This window comes from Rhinolophus sinicus, linkage group LG07 (genome assembly GCF_036562045.2).
Source record: "Rhinolophus sinicus isolate RSC01 linkage group LG07, ASM3656204v1, whole genome shotgun sequence".
Taxonomy (NCBI): domain Eukaryota; kingdom Metazoa; phylum Chordata; class Mammalia; order Chiroptera; family Rhinolophidae; genus Rhinolophus; species Rhinolophus sinicus.
This window is the reverse complement of record NC_133757.1, coordinates 39402265-39425333: the sequence shown is the minus strand read 5'-3', so window position 1 is coordinate 39425333 and position 23069 is coordinate 39402265. Positions and strand designations below refer to the sequence as shown.

Below are 23069 nucleotides of genomic sequence, written 5' to 3'. Positions count from 1 at the left end.
GCCTAGAAGTCCAAATGATGAATTTCTCCCATAGTGAAAACAAGATATACTATTTCATCATAAAGGCTCAGGCCAGAGATTATATAAGGAAGATAGTGGCTATGAGGTAGGTAAAGTACAAGAAAATTCTGTTTTCTTTGGCTCAGAATTATGGAAAAGAGAAGTGCTCAAGAAAGGCAACCAACATTTTTACTCATTCTCACCTTGAGGATTGAATTGAGATAGCTTTAGAAATATCCAGATAGGTATGGGAAAACTCAAGGAAAGAAAAAATTCTGCCCCAATTCTTAAATCTTTGGAAGGATATCACTTAACCAGGCTGAGGTTACCACATTCAAATAACCTTGAACAGGGCATTATAGATGGAGGGAGGGCAGGAGTTTACTTTCCAGAACTGCTGAAAGTTCCTGTGTACTCAGAAGGTAGCTGAGTTGAGAGCTAGCAGACCTATCATGAAGTCTGATGTCAAAACAGCAAGGTGTCTGAGTTTTTGTTTCTTCATTTGTTTGTCTGGTTCTTTTGCTATTTTCAGTTTTATATACCACATATCAGTGAAATCATACGGTTCTCGACTTTTTCTGTCTGTTTTATTTTGTTTGGCATAATCTCAAGATCCATCTACGTTGCGCAAATGGCACTGGTTCATTTTTTCTTATGGCAGAATAGTGTTCCATTGTGTATATATACCACATCGTCTTTATCTAGCTCATAGACACAGACAATAGTTTAGTGGTTACCAGAGAGTAAGGGGGAAGGGGAGGTGTGGTGGATAAGGGTAAAAGGTATCAACTATGTGGTAATGAAAAGAGAACTGACTCTGGGTGGTGAGCACACAATGTGATAATATAGATGATGTATTACAGAATTTTACACCTGAAATCTATATTACTTTACTAACAATTGTTACCCCAATAAACTTTAATAATAATAATAATAATAAAGAGTAAGTTGATACTGTATCAGAAACTGCAGGATGGACCTAGGCCAGGGATGTCTAAAGTACCAAGAAGATGAAACCTGTTAGAGATGGCTATCAGGCCCTGACCAAACTGAGAAGGCACAAACCATGAGTTCCTCCAGCCACCATCTTCATGTGAAAGACCAGAAGCAACTAGGCATACAAAGGATGTCACCACAGAGATCAGAGGGGGCAAAAGACATTACTCAAATCCAGTAATTCTTTGTTCCAATACCTGAGGTTAATGGAAGCTCCCCTCTCCTGATACTCCCAAATACAATCTGAAATAAGATGTCGGGGAAAAGGTAGAAATCTGAAAGACTGAGGATCTTACCTAAAAAAGGTGAACTTTACCTACAGGAACTAATTAAAATACTGATTGAACCCAGTTCCTGGATTAGACTAAAAACACACACCCCCTCCCTTATATATCAGTGAATGAGATTTCATGAAGATGACCAAATCAGTTTTAGATAAAATGAAAAATTTTTTCATACCTAAGTTGCAGTGTGAATAGTTGCAATCTTCATGCACTTAAATCATTTAATTGTTAGCATAAGGTGCCCAATATTACAGTCAAAATCCTATCAATCATTCAAGTTTCCACTCAAATGGTACATTTTCTGTAGATTATTCTCTCTGCCAAAGTCTCTTTTTGTTTTATTCCATGGGGCTTTGTTTATAGTTATACACAGACACAATCACACTATGATTTAAAAGTTAGTACACATTAGAAATAAGACTAAAATTTGAAAAGAGCCTTAAATATATCCTAATTCAATCTCTTGTCCGATGTTGAAGCCCTTGACAAGAAGCTGTTTATCTTTTAATAAATAGTAAATTAAAACCCTCATGAAGTAACCCAAAACCTCACTCATTCTGAGCCCAAAACTGACTCCTGTCAGGTCAATAGAAAGGCCTCAGTTTTCCCCTCTGTTGGTCAGCCACAGTAATGATAATCTTTTCTGCTGCCCATATATATTCAATTCTCTGGCTAAATATTTCTCGTTCTTTCAAATACTTCTGATACCACATTGCTTTGAGTCCCTCTATCACTCTGGACAGTCCTCAGGATAGCTCTAATTTTTCTAAGGTAAACACACCAGGTGGGAAATATAGTAAGATTATAAAGAAAAACACAGTATATGGCAACAAAATGCAGCAAATGACTGTGAAGTGGGGAAGTAATTGCTATAAAAGACACAATTGGAGTGATTATCAAAATTTGAATGTGGACTGTGATTACAGTAGTCTATCAATAGTAAATTTAATAGTTTTGAAAAAATAAAACAAAAACAGAGTAGACTTATCACTATCTTTGCTCTGTATTCCAGACATCTTGTAACACAGCCCAAGAGCACATTAGCTTTTCTGACAGTGATATCACTATGCACACATCTTGAGTTTGCAATCACATAAAACCTATATTTCTTCCCTGAAAATATCTTATTTTCCCTGTAATATTGTAAAATTTAAGCACATACTTGTATTTGCATAGAGAAGATACTCAGTATATTTTGCTGAATTATTTGAATGAACTTCAATACTTTGAACGTATTTAATTAAATTGCTGCACCTAGCCTAGAATTTTATCAAACCCAAAGAAAAGTAGGTTGCTAAGTTCTTTAGTGCAGAGGTCATTCTTAGGTGAACCACAGCCCTAGGCGCAACCCAGCTTTTTATATCTAGGCAGAATGCAAAATGTGAGAACCAAAACCATAGGTAGAAGCAAACTTCCAAAAATGCATAGTAAATGGAATGTGTTTTTTTCCCCCCTCTCATTACCATAACTTTTCCTAAGCCCCTATTATCAATGGTAGGGTGAGAGAAAGCTGATTGACAGAGACAAAGTTGAAAGCAACTCAGATATTCTATATTCTTTACCCTGATTCAGGTTGAGTAGTGTCTGGACTTGTGAATATCAAATGAGATAGTACATATGAAAGTGCTGTATGAACTGTAAGTTACCTCAATATTGTTTTTATAGAACACTAAGAATGCCATTAAGAAAGGATATCTGGTCAATTTTACAGTGCAAATTTCTAGAAATATTTTAAAAGCTATTTTAGAACATTAAGAGCTTCCATATTTAGAATATCTGTATAGTTTAGTGTGTTGGGGCCCTTAAAAATTGCATCAAGTTAGGTGTGTTTTTTGTTTTATCTCAATGGTAGATTTTTGCCAAGCCCATAAGCAAATACCTACTCAATATTGAATCTCTCCCCAGTATTTGATTTCTACACTCCTAATTCTGTGTCATCACAGATGGGAGAAGTTGGAGACTTTTGATGACTTGATCCATTACAAATTTATGCTGTAAAAATTCAGCTTGCTTGACAATTCAATAGCTATTGTAGACTTTTCTCTTTGAAACCCCCAGCTCCACTCCAACTTTCAAAAACTGATCATTCCCTCTTTCTACTGGAAAAAAAATCACAATGTGATATATAGATGATATATTACAGAATTGTACACCTGAAACCATGTAACTTTACTAACAATTGTCACCCCAATAAACTTTAATTAAAAAAAAAGAAAAAATGAAGGCAGAGTAAGATTTCTCATTCTTATTTTTAGCTCAGTAGATCATGGTAAAACTTGCTACTTTTCTTCCCCCGTATGTATTGTCTATTCAGTACCTGTGTACTGCAGACTAGAGTTAGCTTCCTATTTTTATCCCCTTTAGCTACTTTGGTCTTTTTTCCCCCTCTGACTTTTTTTTTTTTGTCTTTTTTTTTCGGTCTTCTTTTTTTTTTTTTGCCAAATCTCCTTAATTTAAAAAATTATCTTACTTGAACCAAACAGTTTCTATCCAATTTCTTAACATCCTAAGGTATGTAAGGAGTCCATTATAAATTGTGAAGTATTAATACTATAAGTGTTATTCATTACCTTTTAATCTTCATGTAATTTGTCATCCATCTGTACCACTCTGATTCTTGCTTACTCTTCATATGTCATATTTGGATCTGGTGAGATTTTTTTCACATCACCAAATACAAAGGCCTTTTATCATCTGCATCCTCTTTGATATTTTAACAGTTTATTTCTCCTGAATTTCTGTAGCACTGAACTCTTCTGGGTCTCTTCCTACATGTGTGCCTAATGTTTATCAACTGTAGCTTCTAAGATGCCCTCCAGAGCGTAGGTGTTCTTTAAAGTTCAACCTCTGACATTATGTTCTTCCCTGTTTAAAGCCATTTCCGCTGAGAAGGCATGCATTCCCTTGAATTTTAATGTCTTCTTAATGTTCAGATTCTCACCTTTATCCTCAAATCCCTATCTCAAAGCCCCAACTATAAATAAAAGCTATTGTCCTATTTCCAATAATGAACATTTTTATTTACATTCCTATAACCATTTCTAATTAATCAATTCATCCCCCAAAATGGTTGCCTTTTCTAATTTCCGTCCTTACAGTCACTGGCAGCAGTACCCTCGTAGTCACCCAGGATCACCCAACTTTCTGGTTTTCTCTTCCTCTTTAAATCATACTGTCCTCAGAACAATTAAAATTTTGCAATATTTCTTGGATATGTGATTTCCCCCCCTGAATTTTAAGTACTAATACCATGTTTAGGTTCCCATCATTTTGACCAGATTATTGAAATTATCATGTACATAATCTTTCTACTTCCCTTCTTTAATCAATGCTGCTACTGAAATCAACCCTTTAAAACACTTTGTTAATCAGAATTTGCTCAATTAATTACAATGGCTTCCTATTTTTGTTCTATAGTTAATGGTGAGCTACTGAAGCTTTTTAGGCAGGTATGTGGCAATTGCAGTGTTATAGGAAGATTAATCTGCCCATGTTGCATAGGATGAATGGAATGGAGGAAGACAGGAGTTTAGGAGATTATTATATATAGTTCTGGCAAGAAGTTATAAGATATTATAGGTGAAGACAGTAGAATTGAGAATAGAAAGGAAGCAGTTGGTTTCAGAGAGTGATGTTACAATATTGTTTTTGAGATTTTAAAAAAATCAGAAAAGGGGGAGGTCCTGGAATATTTTGGTATTTTGAAAGATTCACTCAAAATACTGATGGTTATATACTAGAAATATTAATACTACCGTACAGCATCATATGGCATATGAAGCAAGAAAAATGTATTACACATACTTTTTTCCATGTTTAAAATCCAATAGTTATTTTCCAGTGATACACAGGTAGATTGACCTTAAGAACTAAAGCAACATCAGTCTTTATATTTGTGAATAAGCAAAGCTCAACTAAAAATTGCTCTCAGAATAGCATGTCTTCTATACCCTGTGCTGTCACTAGTCAAAGTTTAAAAGGAGCTGGTGTTGTGGGGGAAGAAATCTTGGGGTGGGGGTGGAAAAGAAAGCACTTTTCTGCAGACTGGACCACTTTGATTGAAAACCTTTCTCCTCTCTGGGGAAGCCCTTCGATAAGGTATGTATTACAATAGAATGTTTTCAGAATGTGTTCACTTTCACAGCCCTCCATAAGTACCACGACAGGGAATCTGGAAAATAAATTATATATGGTGATCAGAATTGTCAGAATATAGCCACAATCAGTTTGCCACAAGTTTTGGTTTTCTTGCTTTCACAGATGTATCTTTCTAGTTTTGAGTTTTTTACAAGGCTCAAAACAAATTCACTTACATCTTTATATTACTGATAAACAGGATCTATAGTCTGTTCCATTTGAACACAGCTCAAAACTGCTCTCCTGAAACCCTGATTTAGTTAGTGTCCCTTTAAATCTAACCACAGAAATTTCCTGATGAGTCTTTTCTAGGATTTTTATCTCAGCAGAATTAGAGCTGTGGCTTTTATGATTAGCACATTTTAGTTTGCCAAAGTTCTTTCTAGGCTAAAGAATGCCTACAGGATCCCTAAAAGCCCTTTCATTTTTCTAAACATCCAACCCTCTCTCAAATTGTGCTGCAACACTGGTGATGTTATACACCTTACATTTGCCACACGCTCATTAGTACGATAAGAAGCCTAATTCAACAACCATATCTTGCCTTGAGACTTTCTCTGTAATATTTGTGTAAACAAAACAACCACAATGCATTCGACTAGAGTTTAATGTTTCCAACTCCATCCAAATTAGGCCTGCTCCAAGATCCCATAATGGAAAAAAACAACTTCAGGGTGCATAGAAGCTCATTAAAGAGATTACTCAGTTAATAACATCCATGATGATTCAATGTTATGTATGTATGTATGTATGTATGTATGAATGAAATCAGTGCACATTATTGAGGTGCCATTAGGTTTTCTGTGATGATACAAAGAGAGACACTGTCCATGCCAACGTCTATCCCTATCCTAAGTTACTGCCATTTTTCTAGACTGCAAAGAAATGGAGTTGTTTCTGGATAACTAATTTTATCAAGAGGAAAGGGCATCATAAAAATCAGCATAGCAGCCATTCACAGGAGGGGCTTCAACTAGAAAGTAGCAAGAGGGAGGGCCATGGAGACAGGTAACTATCACCTTCTGCTTTTCCTAATGGCCCCATCATTAGGTCACATAAATTAGACTGTCGTTCCAATATGTGTTCATTCATTGTAAAATATTCATAAAGGTGTCAAATGCTTTAATGATTGGAAGTTGTTTTCTTAACTACTGCCTTTCCTGTGTTTGAAAGTTTTCCACAATAGTTAAACCAACTTGTATGTGAATATGTCTAGCAACTAGAAAACTTTCCTCTTGAGGTCGCCTATTCTATCTACAGAACTCTCCAGAGTCAACATCATATGGAATCAAGAACTTCCTCCCAATGTCAGTGTTTCCCCACTTATCTTGGAGACACAGAAAACAGTTCATTCTTTTTCACGTGGCAGCCATATATATGATTGAAAACATCGTATCTCTTTTGACTTGCCTTTTCTTTAGTCTTCATCTTCCCACGTACTGCAGCTTGCCTCAGGATATTGGGTCCTTGTCTTCCTCTGAATCTACTGTAAAATTGTATGCTTCCCTCTTGGAATATAATGCCCAGAACTAAACACAACATAATGGGGGTGGTCTGATCACACTAAAGTAACTCATCTGAACTGTTTGGTTACAAGTAAGTGCTTTGACGTAATTTATCAGTACATTCACATTAAAAAGGTTCTTTGATTATTTTTTGACAGTGTATGGCTATTCATATTTGTATAGTCCTTTTATAGTAGTTTTCATTTATTATTCGTCACAACAACCTTCTTGATCTTTTGTATTTCTAGGCTGAAAGAAAGGACTACAGGTTTCATTTTTACAAATCAGATGATATTAAAGCTAATTATGCATAACATATCAAAAATGAAATAACTACTGCAGTCTAGTTACATTTTATGTAGTCTCTTGATTACTCTATGGTCCTTAAAACCTTTAAATCAGGGTATGTCATGAATCTTGATAATAAGATTTTCTCTTTATGATAAGTGTCATAGTATCTGTGGATTCACACATTTTGTGGGTCAGATCATGGGCTAATCTTCCATGGTGTGGCCGGTGTTGACAGTCCATGAAATGCAATGAAGTCATATTTCAGACGTTCACACAGCAAACCTGACAGCCTTATAGGGGTTTAGGTGATGCTGCTGTAATGATAAGGGAGATTATTTCTTTGGTCTCATGTGGTACTACTGCTCAGTCCCACATTGCATTTACTTTTTCCTCCATAAAAAGATTGCTCAGCTAAAATGATGATTTGACTGTGTAAGATATCACAAAACCAAGGAATAATGGGCCCTTAATCAAACACAGACAAAGAGAGACTAAGTCTTCAGAGACACTGTATAGTCAGTAAGCTTACAGAAAAGGTCCTACTATTCCAAGGAACCAGACTGATAAGTACAAAGTTAAATTCTAAGTCATCACCTGGCAAAATTTCTAAGACAGAGTAGACACATTTAGTTTCATTCTTTCCACACACTACATTCTGTTGCCCTGATTTCTGTTCCATGTTATTTCACTGTCTTACACCCATGAATAAATCATTCTTTCTAGATCTTTTTCTTTCTTTTTTATATCATAATAGCCAATTGCCCTTCTGGGATGCAGAGGAGGAAAAGAGGACACACACACAAAAACAAATATGACATTCAATGCAACCATGATAGGCCCTAATTAGCTTTTCTATTCTCTCTTAAGGATATCTTTATATGTGACCCCAAACGTCTGTTTACTTCCGGAAATATATCAGCATGTATTCAGTCAAATTAATTTGTCTGGTGTCACATCAGCCAATCAAGCGTCTCATTTGTTTTATACTTTTAAAATACTTTTTAAATACGAATTTCTTAAAACACAGCTCGTAAGAACCTTGGTCTGTGTCTTCATAAGAGGCTGTGAATCTGTAATAGTAGATGGCACATGTGATCTCATCGTCCTGCTGCTTTCACCTTCTCATGGATGAGCAGCAAAATCCTCACACATCAAAACCTATAATTGATCTTTTTTCTTCTGCCACCTCACGTGCAGACTTAATTTGGATTTAGTAGTTTCTATTTAAAGACTTTTCTTTTTCACTCCTAAGGCTTCAGTGCCTTAATCAAGATAATGGCCTGTAAATGATTTGAAAGGGTAAACTTGTGAAATTGTTTGTACAGCTGAGGTATAAGATAATTTAAAGCTTTTAAATTTTATCCTTGACCCCTTGACTAGATCTATCTGCTCTCTGTTCCTCAATTCCCCAGACTACAAAGAAGACAGTTATAGCTAAGTCAGTTAAAACTTCTCTTTTTCTTTTTCCCATTCATTCATTCATGATAATAGTGGCCTGTAGATACTGAGTAGAATGGGGGGGCAGGGGTTTGCCACATCAGTGTCATAAAGCCTAGAACAACAAATGTAAATTCTGTTCACTTGATGAATGCAGTTTAACAAAGATTTTTAGTACCTGTTATGTGGTCTAGGACAAAGGAATATAAGGCTTTATTCTGAGATTGAATTTGCCCAAGAGAAGATAACAGTCGTTTGCCACTGAGTAGACCTTAAGTTCACACAATTTCCTTTTTATGATGTGGTATACACGCTAAATATTTTGTGGTCAGAAGGAAACTGATAGTTTTGTTGCAGTGCATAGACTAAAAATATATAAAATGTTACTTTGTGCCTTCATCCTAGTCACTCTTCTTTAGTTTTTCATGTTAGTTTGTTTTATAGTGGTATCATTTGACCGATACTTAGCACTCTGTGTAGCAAGCATGCACTTAGAGTATTGATGTAGAAGAAGGGTATATGGAGGAGGAAAAAATTTTTTAAATTTTATGAAGGTATTTGTAAGTATTGATGTTTCACCTTTTTACACAAAAATGTAGAGCTTAGAGTAAGGCAAAATGTGGCAAGTGCTGTAGGAGAGGAAGAAAGCATGTGCTCTGCAAGCACAAAGAAGGGAGAAATTAATTTCAGCTAGGGGAAATCTGTGTGAATAAAACACTCATCCTGAGTGCCGTTAAGTACAATAAACTAAAGTGCCATCAGGTTGTTCCTGTAGGCTCTACATTGTACTCAAAAGTGCTGCCGAGTCAACCATTTTAACCTGTAGATGGATGACAAAAGCATTCATCTTATCCCTGAAAACAGTTTTTCTTCTTCTGTGGATGTATCGGAAAACAAAACAACAAAAAAATTGTTTCATTAAATGGCCCTATAATAAAACATATCTGATATGTTCTTTTAGATTGGGTCCTTTTGTTTGTTTATTTTTTAATTGTTTTATTTTTCATTACAGTTGACATACAATATTATACTAGTTTCAGGGGTACAACATAGTGATTAGACGTTTATATAACTATGAGGCGATCACCCTGGTAAATCTGGTACCCATCTGACACCAGTTAGATTGGCTTCTTTTAATGAGCGGAGAGTGTTAGTACTTGATGTGCAGAGACCATTTAACAATGATGAATCGTGAGACCAGTTATATAGACAACCTTAATGTCATTTAATATAATGAATCTACTTGTGTTTTCTATAAAACACTTCCATATTATAAAGGCTAATATTTAAAGTATTTATTTTCTTGTTTCATCTATAAGGACCACCCAGTTTGGTCTGGCAGTGCTAGTCTTTGAAAATCTGGGCTTCTGAATATTGACTTAACTCTGGTTGATTTTGAGTGATCACCTATCATACCATAAGTTATAATTTTTAAATTAAAATTAAAGTTGTTTAATATTGTTTCCTTACAACATATTCTATGACTATTATATTGAAAGTGTCGGAGGCTATTTAATCTCCTGTAAATATAGAGTTATATTTCTCTTAATTAAAATATAAATATAATTTGATGTTCTATAACAAGATAGAAGTATATATTGCATGAGAATACATATTCAAATAAAGCTTAGAAAAACAAATAGGACCAATTTTATAGATGCCGCCTAATCTTAACAGCACCTGATTTCCCAGATTTATAAACAGCTAGTTTATAACTAGTCTGTACCTATTTTGCTCTACCTATAAGCATTGCATAATAAAACCATTTTATAGAATACAACTTCAATTTTCAGTTTTTACCTCAGTGGGTTTTTATTGAGATATGCATGTCTGTACATTTGAGGTTTCCAGTTATCTATTCTGTATAATTAAACTCCATGCTTCCAAAATATGAAACAGTCTTTGCATCTCAGCCTAGTATATTAAACAATTGTAAAGTCATCTTTTATAGTAATTTTATATTTCATTACCAGGACTATTCACTCTTCCCTTTTCCCATTATGTCTTCAGGGCTTTTGCCAGGCATATACTATCAAGAGATAACAATTCACATTTTAACTTTGACCCCAGTGTGAAGTCACAGTTATTAAAAGATAAAAATACAGGTAAATATTTCCAATACTTCTAAGTTTTTATCCTAGTTAAGAGATACCTAAAGCAAGGATGATTATTAAGCACTCAGATATATTCTATGTCCTATAATTTCAGTGGAATTAAAGGTGATAAGGAATTATAAGTGACAAAGATATCACGTTTCCATAAGGTCTTTATTATGTGCGCTTCCATATGTGTTACTATATTTGGTATTTAAAGCTAAAGTGGGAGGTCCTTTTCTTTACCCAGAGCCCGAGCTGCGGATGCCCTCCTCAGACCGCGTCTCCTCACACCTGATCTGTACTGATGTGACACAGTAATTCTTGAGAAGTAAAGCAATATCTTAAATACTGACAACTAATAACGAGTAAGCTTTCTCAGTTAACCTATTAGTTTTTTTTAAGTTACTTAAAAAGGTTTGGGATTCATATAATGGCAAGCAACATTTTTTGAGAATTTATAGGCATTTTTAAGTACTTTACCTGTATTAATTCTTTTAATACTCATAACAAGCAACCCAATGAGATAGATACTGTTTTTAGCCACATTTTACAGATGGAGAAAATGAACACAAAGAGGTTAAATACTTACTCAAAGTCACAGAGCTTACAGGTGAACTAAGACAATTTGGCTCCAGGCATGGTCTTTATATTCTGCAAAAGTAAAATTACATATATGTGTGTATCTATATATAGATACACACACACACACATATATATATATATATATATATATATACACATATACATATATAGATAGATACACATATAGAGAGGGGGGATGGAGAGAATATATGTGTATGTGCTCAGATATGTGTTTTCTTAATAAGAAAGAAATAATGGGTACAATTTCACAACTTACTGCTATAATTACAATTTTCACAGAAAAAAAAGAATCATTTTACACTTTCCTTACCCCCCCTTTTCTTTCCTCGCCCTTTCTGAGGAAAGAAAAACACCAATACATTGTCATTTTCAACTCTTTCCAGTAATATATAATTTCTTGAATCATGGCCTATTGGCTACTTTTTTTCTTTTCTGGTTTTGTTTCTTTGTTTGTTTTGCTGTTGATGGTGACGGACTACTAGAGACTTGGGGAAATTGCTAAAAGGTTAGAAAGATTTGCATTTCTTGTGCCCCCAGCTTCATCAGTCGCAGTTTGTGGAGCACTTACTTATGTTTAAAATAAAATGAATATCTATTTTTTATGAAAAAAGATACAGCTGTTCTCAAATCCTTTCAGTGATAGAAGGAACTCCACATATGATCTGTGATTCTAAGTCAGCCTAAATTACACCAACAAATTCATATATTCTGTAACCTAATGCTTCCCCCAGAATTCGCTACAGCAGATTTGCTGAACAGACAGAATGAATGAGAATTAAAATACTCTTAAAAATAGCAAATTGGAATCTTTTGACTCATACGTAATTTCTCTGATGATTTTTACGTAATTACTATTCTTTACCTATTAAAGAAATGATGAGCCATTTATCTTTAGAACTGTTAATTTAGGCTGTTTGCTTGTATAGAAGGTAAATAAGGAAAACAAAACAAAATAGCAACCTGATCATACATAATACCCATATTATTTATTTGATGCAAAACAGAAAGTACTTTTGTCACCTAATCATTTGAAATTTTCTGAGTAAGGCAATATTTGAAAGTTCTGAGATACATACAGCAGTATGTTGATAAACTGACTATATAAGGCCTTGATTTACAGTAATTGACCAGTTTTTGTGGTATAAATACTTTCACTGTGGGCTGATTTCAAGCTACTAATGGTTTAACAACTGGCTCACAAAATTCCTGGAAATTTAGTAGTCAGTTCTCAAACACAACTAAATGTATAATTCTATGACTTGGCTATGGAGCCCCAGTGACAATGACTGCAGTAGACTGATTGTATTATGGTCCCAATGCTTCATCCCCCGTGTATCCACACCCTTTGCCATGTAACCTTGTAGTGTCCTTCCATTGATGTTCTGGACCCAGCCAAGTGACTTTCTTTGACCAGTGGGATATTAGCACGCATGACACAAATGAAAGCTTGAAAAAGACCTTTATATTTCCACTTTCTTTTGAATTCGTGCCATTGCTGTCAGTACATATTCAGGCTTGCAGAGCCCAATCATTCTTGGCATTGCAGCTAATACCACCCTAAATCATTTGACAGTCAACCAATCCCAAGACATGTGAGTGAGCCCTGCCAGAATCAGAAAGGTGTTTACCTGATTCACTGATGAGTACAGAGATGCACGAGCAAGCCCAGCCCAAGTTAGTGGAGTCACGGGAACATGTGACATAAATACATTTTAAAAATATGTTCACTGAGGTCTTGTGGTTGTTTGTTATGTAGGATTATTTCATCAATAGATAACTGATACAAGGATGCTATTATTTAGCAGGGTTTAATTAAGACGAAGAGAATTTATACAAGAGGCAGTGTGCTTTGTGAAACATCAGTGATGCCTAAGTTTGAACCTGAGATTTACCATCTATAAGTGATTGCCCTGAGAAATGTATTTAACCTCGCTCTGCCTAAGTTTTCTCATTTTCAAATTGTGAATGACTAGCCTTTTAGGGTTATTGTGAAAATTAAGTAAATAGAAAATTAAAAACTGTTGATGCTACTGGAAAAGTAGGGTTTTATTTTCTTTATGCTGCTTTGTTGCAGTCTTATGATCACACACACACACACACACACACACACACACACACACACACATCTCGGTGATTAAGGGCACAGATCTGGAATCTGATGCCTGGGGTTGATTCTCAGCTCCACCATTTTAATATTTGAAAGCACTTAGAATTATAAAGTTTTCACTTACAGCAAACATTGTAAGAATTATCTATACTAGAATCTCATAAATGAAATAAAGCACCTGGCACACAGTAGGTATTCATGAAATGATATCATGTAAGGTAGCTATTTGTTTACTAAGGAAAAATGAGGTTGATGTTCTGGTGAAATTAGTTGTAATAATTATTTTTTAATGTTAGCAGAGATTATCTGCGAGGGAGCAGAGTGGCCAAACAATGTTAAAGCAATGTTTGTAGGAGTCCCTTTAATCTCCAGAAAACTGGCCCATCAAATCATTACTCTAACAGCTTCTAAGGAGAAAATTTCAACTTGGGACCCATAAGCATAACTTTCGGGGACCTGTTTAAATTGCTAGCAGGGATCTTATGCATTTGCCTCCCTATCAAGCATATTCATGTGAGAGAGCTTTCCTGCTAAGGCAGAAACTGAGGGACATGAGGAATGCCTGTCAGTATTCTGGCTTACCAGTCAGGATAAAGGCTTCTTAGATAAGAGAAGAACAATCAGAAAGTAAGTCTGAAAGAAAAATGATTCAAGGAGATGAAAGGCTATCAAAACCAGTGCCAAGAGGTTAACATGGAGTAGAACCTACCACAGAGTAGAAAGAGGAGTAGAAATTCCGTGCAGTTAATTGCGGATGTGTACAACATTTCTTCACAGACCAAGAAGAAGAGGCCATGGTCAACAACAGGTGTTTGGAATCAAGTGACCGCTTCTTGGAGGAAGAGACAAATAAGGTAGGATGTAGCCCCTTAATGAAAAGTGGAGTATGGTAGGCGTTATAGGCCTCATAGTGAACTGTCATTGGGAACGTGTGCTCCGTCCTTGGAGTATGCACCTAAGATGCATCAGCAAGCTTGCCAAAACAGGTGAAGCATACCAACTGTTCTCCACGGAGACAGATCCACAGAGGAGGATACAGGGAGCCAAAAGAAACCTGGAACATAATTTTAGTGACTTGGAGGTTTGGGGAGGGAAACTGGAAGACTAAGGGGGAGGCAGATGGATTTAGATCTCAAGTTGAAGGTTGTGACTTTGGCACAAAAAGCAGATGCCAAAGTTTAAAACTGCTTATGCTGATGCTATTAGAAAATAGGGTTGTATTTTCTTTATGATGATTTGTTACCCAACTATAATGAATTCCTGATAAGGCATGGAATCGTAGGCAATGAAAGACTGGGAAGAGCATACATTAAAAATGATTTAGTCTGATTAAGAAACTTCAAATTTGAGGATGAAAATACGAAGAAAACATTACAAAATCAGATACTTTGGAAAATACCAAACGAAAACAATCATACTGCACGTCTAGTAATTTTTGAGCGAAAATAACTAAGAATCAGGAAAAAGGGTAGTTCAACATGTAGCACATTTCCTGTCATCATAGGAGCTCAATAACTATTTATAGATTGTATAAATGAATAGATATGGCCACAGAAAACTAAAAATAATGCCTATACTTTCAAGGCCTATAAAAAAGTAAACCTAATATTTAAACTAAGAAGGGAAAAAATATTCTGTTAAATACCAGGATTTGATGAGACTGTGACTGGAAAATGGGGATTGTTGGGAGAGCAATCAGTGGTGGCCCATGGCGGTTCCTGCAGTTTCTGGCTTGGTATGCCAAGAATGCCAGACCCTGACTGCGTTTTGCCCAGGCCATTGCTAAATTTTGTGTTTGCAGTGAGCTGCCTTGAGGGGTGAGATGATGTCTTTCCCCAGACAAAGAGCAGGGTTCCTTTTGCCAGCTATGAAAGTTGTAAATTCCCCAAGCTCAGCGTTCCTCTACTGAAATGTAGCTCACTGCTTATGAAGGCAACCATGTAGGCCCACTTACATTATTTCTGCGGGACTTGGAAGAGCCAAAGCAAACAAGCAGGAAGCTCTGGCTACCGCTTTGTCATGAATAGTGAAGTCCTTTTTCTCTGATCCAGGAATCTCATGTTTTCTGCCAGCATCCATGACACACTAACAGACCAGCTTACTAGCTTGTTAACAGGGTAAAACCTCAGACCTTTTATGTACTTTTTGACAGTAATAGAGGGATACATCTTGTTCATAAGAAACAGTTCTTGTAGTAGAATGAAATAGTGCATGTCAGGAAAAAGCTACTGAACTAAATGGAGTGAATTAAATGGAGTGAGGGTCTTTCAAACATTATTAGTGCTCCTTTTCTGTATGAATTCGACCGAAACTCTATCTTTGGTGATTTATATTTTTCAGTAGAGTCTTGCTAAATTATATCCAGCTCTGCCCATTCTGTTTGGGTAAAAGTGATTTTTAACATCCAGTTTTTGATTCTGTAGTCTTTAGTCAAATTCAACAAAAGTACAATGCCCTTAGTCACTCATTTATAATAAAATTTAAATCATGAGTTAAATAAATTATAGTGTTAATAATCTATAAAATGATGCTCACAATATAATAAAGAAGACAACCTACAAAATCGTATATACCACTAATTTCTAAACTACAGATCTTTGTCTGTCTATCGATATAATAGTTGGGATGACACATACCAGAATGTTCATTGTGGTGGTATTAAGAATAGGTCTGATGCCTTATTTGTGTTTTTCAAATTTCTACAATATACATGTTACTTTTATCATCATGAAAGTTCTTTAAAATAATGAATTGTTATAATCCATACTTGCAACTCACCTCTAGTTACTGTGCAGGACATATGGCATGTAAAATAAACAGAATCTTCTAGATTTATGTTTCTAAATCTAGAAATATTTTATCTCCATACTCAGTTTTATATATTTAGTTTATTCTTTTCACTGTTTATATTTTGTAAATAACTGCAAATTCCCCTTGAAAGAGGTAGGATGTAAATAAATAATTGAAAATTTAACTTTTTTTTCAAATCTAAACATTTGTAAAAGGAAAGCCCAGAAAAGCATAGTAGACAATAAAAGAGCAAACAGAAATTTCTCATTATGAGAAAATGAGTGTGGGGTAAGCACCGTTATGGGTTGAATTCTGTCCTCCCTGCCAAATTCATATGCTGAAGTCCTAACCCCCAGTACCTCAGAATGTGACTGTATTTGAAAATAGGGTCTTTGCAGATGTAGTCAAGATGAGGTCATTAGAATGAGCCCTAATTTGATATGACTGGTGTCCTTACAAAAAGGGACAAATTTGGACACAAACAGACATGCACACAGAGTGAATAAATGCCATGTGAAGATGGTGTATAATGTGTGGCTAGGACTCACTGAGATAGGGATGATTAAAAATAGAATTAGGAAAATCAGGCAAAATGAAGTGTCACAGCAACCATGGAAAGAGCATTTCAAGTGATAGTTTGTGACAAAGAGTATCAACTGATGGGAGATCATAGAGAGGCAGTGTTAGGGAAAAGTACATTCGGTTTTTGAAGGCAGGGAGTTTAAATGTTACCTACACCACTTACTAGTTATGTCAGCTGTGAAAGTCGTGTTACCTCAATATACCTCACTTTTCTCACTTATAAAGAATGGGTAATATGTGTCTTTCTCACGTTTGGTTGTAAATTATGAGCAATCAAATCCAAATACACTCGTTCACACACACATAAAAGACTTAGCAAAAATAAGTGCTCAATAAGTGGCGGCTGTTATTACTGCCACTATTACTGCCAGATAATAGTGAAGGAAAAGGATTAGACTATTAAAAAAAAGAAATTGAAAAAATAATAAAAGGATATATTTCCTATTCTTAACAATAGACTGTCACTAGATGAACACTTACTATGTGCTAGGTGCTGTTCTCAAAACTTATAGGTATTACCTTATTTAATACTGACAACAATCCTTTGAAGTAGACACTATTTTGATTCCCATTTGCACATGAGAAAACAGGCACAAAGCAGTTATTTGCCCATGTTCACAAAGATGATAATTGCAAGAGCCAGGATTCGAAGCCAAGTTATCTACCATGTTTCTCCGAAAATAAGACCGGGTCTTATATTAAGGTTTGCTCCAAAAGACACATTAGGGCTTATGGTCAGGGGACGTCATCCTGAAAAATCATGTTAAGGCTTATTTTCCGGTTAAGTCTTATTTTCGGGGAAGCACGGTAGCTCTAGTGTTCATGGTTTTTAATATTATGCTATATTTCATTCACCTTTTTTAGAATCAGTGGTGTGTCATCAGCCAGTTATTTAGTCTGTGACAGTGAATCTGTATTCCTTTTTCGGTGACTATATAATTTCTAAACACTGAGTTGTTCAGTTAAGGCAGTTCTGGGGAATAGTTTTCTACCAGGCAACATCTTCTATATTGAGTATTCTTGGCCAGGAGAACGTTCTTAATAAACAGTTTTGCCTTCTCAATGATTGATTAGAATATAGAATTTGCTTTTGGACTCCAGAGTCAGACAACTGGGGCATGTGTCCTGCCTATAATTAGTTACTTGATACTAGACCCGAGAAATTTAATGGACTTTTATTTTTTGACATTATAGTCTGTAAAGTTATTTAAACATTTTTGGTGGCAGAATATTATAGTCAGTTAATATCAGCTCTCAGGAGATGATTAAATTTTTAGGAATTTTGCAAGCTGGTTTCTAAACACAACTATTATTAAAAATTAAATTATATTGACATACAAATAAAATATAAACAAAGGTTATAAATACTAAAAACCCATTTTTCTATCATCTATGTTCTTGAGGCCATTGACATCTATTTTATTTGGATGGAGGAAACACCAAAGAACAGTGTGCTGTTGCGTGTCTCTTCTAAACTCCGTGTTCAGTGACATCAAGTTGGTAGTTGAAACTGGATAAAGTGGGAACATTTGTTTCACAGAAATCAGTTAACTAATGCTATAAATCAGGGATTCCCCCTGTTCCCTCCCATTTGGTTGTTAAACCTTTATCAGCACATCATTACAAAGCTAACAGACTCTCCCCAAAAGCTAATCCTGTACCTTAGGACTATCCCTTGAACTGTCATTTGTAGGATTCCAGAAACATATTTAAAACATTAATTTGCCAGTAATTAGCATTATTAGAGACCCACATTGCTTAATGAGGGCTTATGTGCCATCTCAGTGATCTCAAATAGAACATTAAAATGCCCATTTTATTTTCTTTCAAATCCAGAGAGATAATGTTTCCTCTTGTTTGGAGAAACTAATCATCAACTTGTACTTTTTTTCCCTTTTTTTTTTATTAGTTTCAGGTACACAAAACAATGTAATAGTTAGACATTTATCATTTATACCCCTCACACAGTGACAACCCCCCTCCTCCCATCTGCTACCCCTCTGACATCGCACAGAGCCATTACATTTCCACTGTCTCTATTCCTAACGCTGTACTCTGCTTCTTGTAAGTATATATATGTATATGTATATATGTACTATATATGTATATATGTATATATACATATATAACTATATGTACATATACATACATGTATATATACATGTATGTATATATACACATATGTATATGTGTATATGTATACATATATATATAAAATTATAGTTGACATTCATTATTGTTCAACTTCAGCTTCAGGTGTACAGTACAGTGATCAGGCATCTACATCATCCCTGAGGTGGTCTCAACTTGTACGTTTGATTTCTTGAAACTTTTATTATTTCTACTCATTGAAATTTCACTTTTTATTATCTTTCTAGTAATTCATAAAAATTATTTTTGATCACTGAACTCATTTCTTTTCAACTCAACTATTTTGTGGCCCATCCGCACCACAACCTATGTGCAAGAGAGCACATTGATAAAGGGACAGCAGTGGTGAAAAGTCTCTGTGGAAACTGCAGTGGAGCTTCAACTTAGCAAGAGGGAAAGTATAAGAAGAAGTCCAAAGGAAGGAAAGGCACTATTGCCTAGTCGTTGAGGGCACAGACTCTGAAGTCAAACTGTTAGGGTCCTAATTCCAGCTTTGCCAATTACTAATGTGAGATGTGAGCAAGATCTTAACCTCTCTGTGTGTTAGTTTTCACCTCTATAAAATGGGGATAATAATTGGATCCATTTCATATAGTTGTTGTGCAATAATGAATGTAATAAATGTAAACATGCAGAAAATTACTTGGTACGTGATATGTATTATGTCAGTATTTGTAGATATTCCTTTTTTTATAACAAAAGACAGGAGTTTTCTACCCCAAAACAATAGAGAGGTGGGTCTTTCATTTCTTACATGCTTTCAGTCAGGACTTTGTATCAGTAATAATATCTAAGATAGCTTACATATTCATTATATTCATTCTATAGAAAAATTTAAACTTTGGGGTTAGTGTGCCCAAACGGCTATTCTTCAATTTTTAATTATACACACATTACATGAGCTTTTGCAGTTGGAAAGTGGACAAACATAATGGAACTGGCAAATTTATTTAATGCACTGCCTACAAATCAATTGTGCAGTGACCTACTTGAATCAGTAATAGAGCCAACTTGACATCCTGTGTGAGCAGGTGACTGTTTGCTCATATGTAGACAAAGCCGTTGGGATGACCTACTTGGGATCAAAACCCAAAAGGGCACAGTTGACTTGTCCTAAAGTGTATAGTGTATAGTGCTAATATTTTAAAATATAATTAAAGAACTGTGAATCTTTATTTAATAGTTGTTGTATAATTAAATATACAGGATCCCAGTGGAGTTGTCCCTATTTTTTACATTTCTCTATTATCTAGTGACTTAGAAGTATTTATGGGTGAGAATAATTTGATTTGAGGTTTTAGATGTAACCAAAGTTTAACAACATGAAAAACTATATATGTAAAGCAAAGGGCAAATTTAGTGGTGCTTTATGAAATGCTAATAACAGTAGCAATGTACTATTAATATTTACTTTTGTTCTAGGCTATTAAGAAACCCATTGGCTGCAACTATAATCTGTTTTTATTCTCTTCTTTGCAAAGATTGTGATTAATAGCATGCCTTGAATGTATATATAGCTTCCTAGGTGATGTGTTGTCATAGGACATTGGCTTACTAAGTTGTACTAAACATGATTGTCATACATTATTATTCCAATCACATAACTATCACCTGATCAAGTTTAGGTATAAAAATAGAGGCCAACTCATTATCATTATTGGTTTGTAATACAAGAATTTTTATTCTGACACCACCTCTTAACATTTAGTGTTAAGGAACAAAAATACCTGCGATAATGGAAACCGTAGATAAGAAAAACTACGCTAGCTTAGGGCTGAATTTATAGGTATAGCCAGTATGACTCATGTGGGTGACTTAGGGAAGTGATAGTTATTTTATTTATATGGAGTCTCTTCTCTTCTATCAGGCGTTTAGCAAACATAATCAGAATTGAAGAAATTAATTTGCTTCACTTGTAGGGCTCTCTAATTATTTATTATTTATTTATCCCTCATAAAGTAGCATTTGAATGAAGGGAGAAAATATGTACTTTTTTAATATGAATAAAGTATATGGGTATGGCAAAGGCCCTGAGAAACCAGAGTTAACCATCAGTTCAATGTCATTATTAGAGTTTTATCTTAAGCTACTCAACAGCTTTCTTGTGAGTCAAGGCGAAATGTTTGTTTTAGAAGTGCAATCTTGGGTGTATGTCTGTGTGTGGGCACGGACACATGCGCTCACACATACAGGTGAATACTCTGAATGGTGTCACAGTAGCCCCAGGATCTTGTCATTGTCCTGTTAGAAGTTGACCATATGCATATGATCTCGGGGATTGCTTATCCTCTATGATAGATGCTTGATGGGAACGTGTGCTCTAGCAGAGCCACATCGCTCCTCTTTTCCCCCTCCTATTGCCTTTGTCTTCTGTTTTTGCACCTTCCTTCCTATTTCTGTCCCCAGACTTTCAATTCCGTGCATGTTTTTGATCTGTCCTGATAAGAGAGGACTCATCTGCATAGCTGGTTCAGGAAGCAGACATGTAAAAAGATTTGTGAAATGTGTGCCCTCCTGCCATATCGGCCTTATTTTTCTGAAGAGATGTCATCTGTATACAAGAGGGCTTCTGTTGCCTCAGTTGGTGTCTCACTGACATTGAATGATGTACCCAGTGCCTTAGTTATAATGATACAGATAGGGGCAAGAATCGCCAAATTGTTACATTTATAAAGACAAATAATAAAATAAAATAGCAAACAGTACCAAAAGGGAACAGAATGAAAGTTCACAATAAGTAGATTGCTGTTTCTTTCTCATTCTTATCATTCCCGACCAGGAAAAAATGTCTATCATTGTATCATGATTAAGGATAGCAGTTGAAATAACTGGTATGTTTACCTAGGGAAAAGAGGACCAAGTGGGAAATCAGAAAATTTATGAGCTAAAAGATTGACTGCGAGGAACTGTCTCATTTTTCCTAACAGAATGTGAAACATACATTTGGAGAACTGATTTTAGATTATGGCTCAAAGGTAATTCAGTGAAGAAAAGATAGTCTTTTTAACAAATGGTCCTGGCACAATTACAAGTTTATATCCAGTCCCTAAAAGACCTTCAATCTGTACCTTGTACTAGATAATAAAAATTAAAACAAAATGGGTCATAAATTTTAAGTATAAAACCTAAAACTGCTAAACTTCTAACAGAAAATAGCAAAAATTTTTGTGATATCATGTTAGTCAAACATTTCTTCAACATGACACCAAAAGCACAATCCATAAAAATTGAGCTTTATCAAAATCAAAAACATCAGCTCTTAAAAGGCACTTAAAGGCAAATAAAATCTGCAGACTGTGGGAAAATATTTAAAATGCATATGCCTGAGAAAGGACTTGTATCCAGCATATATAAATAACTCTCAAAACTCAATAATGAGAAAGCCAACAACTCAGTAAAGATATAATGATGCTAAATAAGCACTTAAAAAGATACTCAACAGTATGAATTAGGAAATGAAAATTCAAACCACAATGAGTTACCACGGCACACTTGTGAGAATGGCTAAAATTAAAAAGACTTATTGTACTAAGTGTACTTATTGTACTAAAATTAAAAGACTTATTAACAAGTATGTGGATGTACTGGAACTCTGATACACTACCGATGGGAATGTACAAAGGTCTAACAATGAAGTTCGAACTTGTTGCAATGATGTTGCTAAATTTTTTTGATATCAGAGGGATTATTCATTATGAATTTGTACCAATTGGACAAACAGTGAACCAAGTTTACTATTTGGAAGTGCTGAAAAGGCTGCATGAAAAAGTTAGATGACCTGAACTTTTCTCCAACAATTCATGGTTCTTGCATCACCACAATGCACCAGCTCACACGGCACTGGCTGTGAGGGAGTTTTTAGCCAGTAAACAAATCACTGTATTGGAACACCCTCCCTACTCATCTGATCTGGCCCCCAAAGACTTCTTTCTTTACCCGAAGATAAAGGAAATATTGAAAGGAAGACATTTTGATGACATTCAGGACATCAAGGGTAATACGGCTGCTCTGATGGCCATTCCAGAAAAAGAGTTCCAGAATTGCTTTGAAAGGTGGACTAGTTGCTGGCGTGCGTGCATAGCTTCCCTAG

General features: G+C 35.3%; 1 protein-coding gene and 1 long non-coding RNA gene across 3 annotated transcripts in view; one reads left to right on the top strand and one right to left on the bottom strand.

The window, feature by feature from the left end:
- Nucleotides 1–23069, top strand: part of LOC109447443 (uncharacterized) — a 172410-nt gene that overhangs the window by 2513 nt on the left and 146828 nt on the right. Inside the window, exons 2-3 of the long non-coding RNA XR_012498336.1 lie at nucleotides 10661–10755; nucleotides 14234–14310. This is a non-coding gene — a long non-coding RNA (uncharacterized LOC109447443). The remainder of the gene's footprint in view (nucleotides 1–10660; nucleotides 10756–14233; nucleotides 14311–23069) is intronic.
- The window catches only part of PHYHIPL (phytanoyl-CoA 2-hydroxylase interacting protein like), a 127869-nt gene that overhangs the window by 50737 nt on the left and 54063 nt on the right, over nucleotides 1–23069 (bottom strand). Inside the window, exon 2 of one of the 2 annotated variants that reach the window (XM_074339442.1) lies at nucleotides 11336–11397. The exons of the other annotated variant lie outside the window; for it this stretch is intronic. The gene's annotated coding sequence lies outside the window, so the exon portion shown is untranslated. The remainder of the gene's footprint in view (nucleotides 1–11335; nucleotides 11398–23069) is intronic. 2 annotated transcript variants of the gene reach the window in all.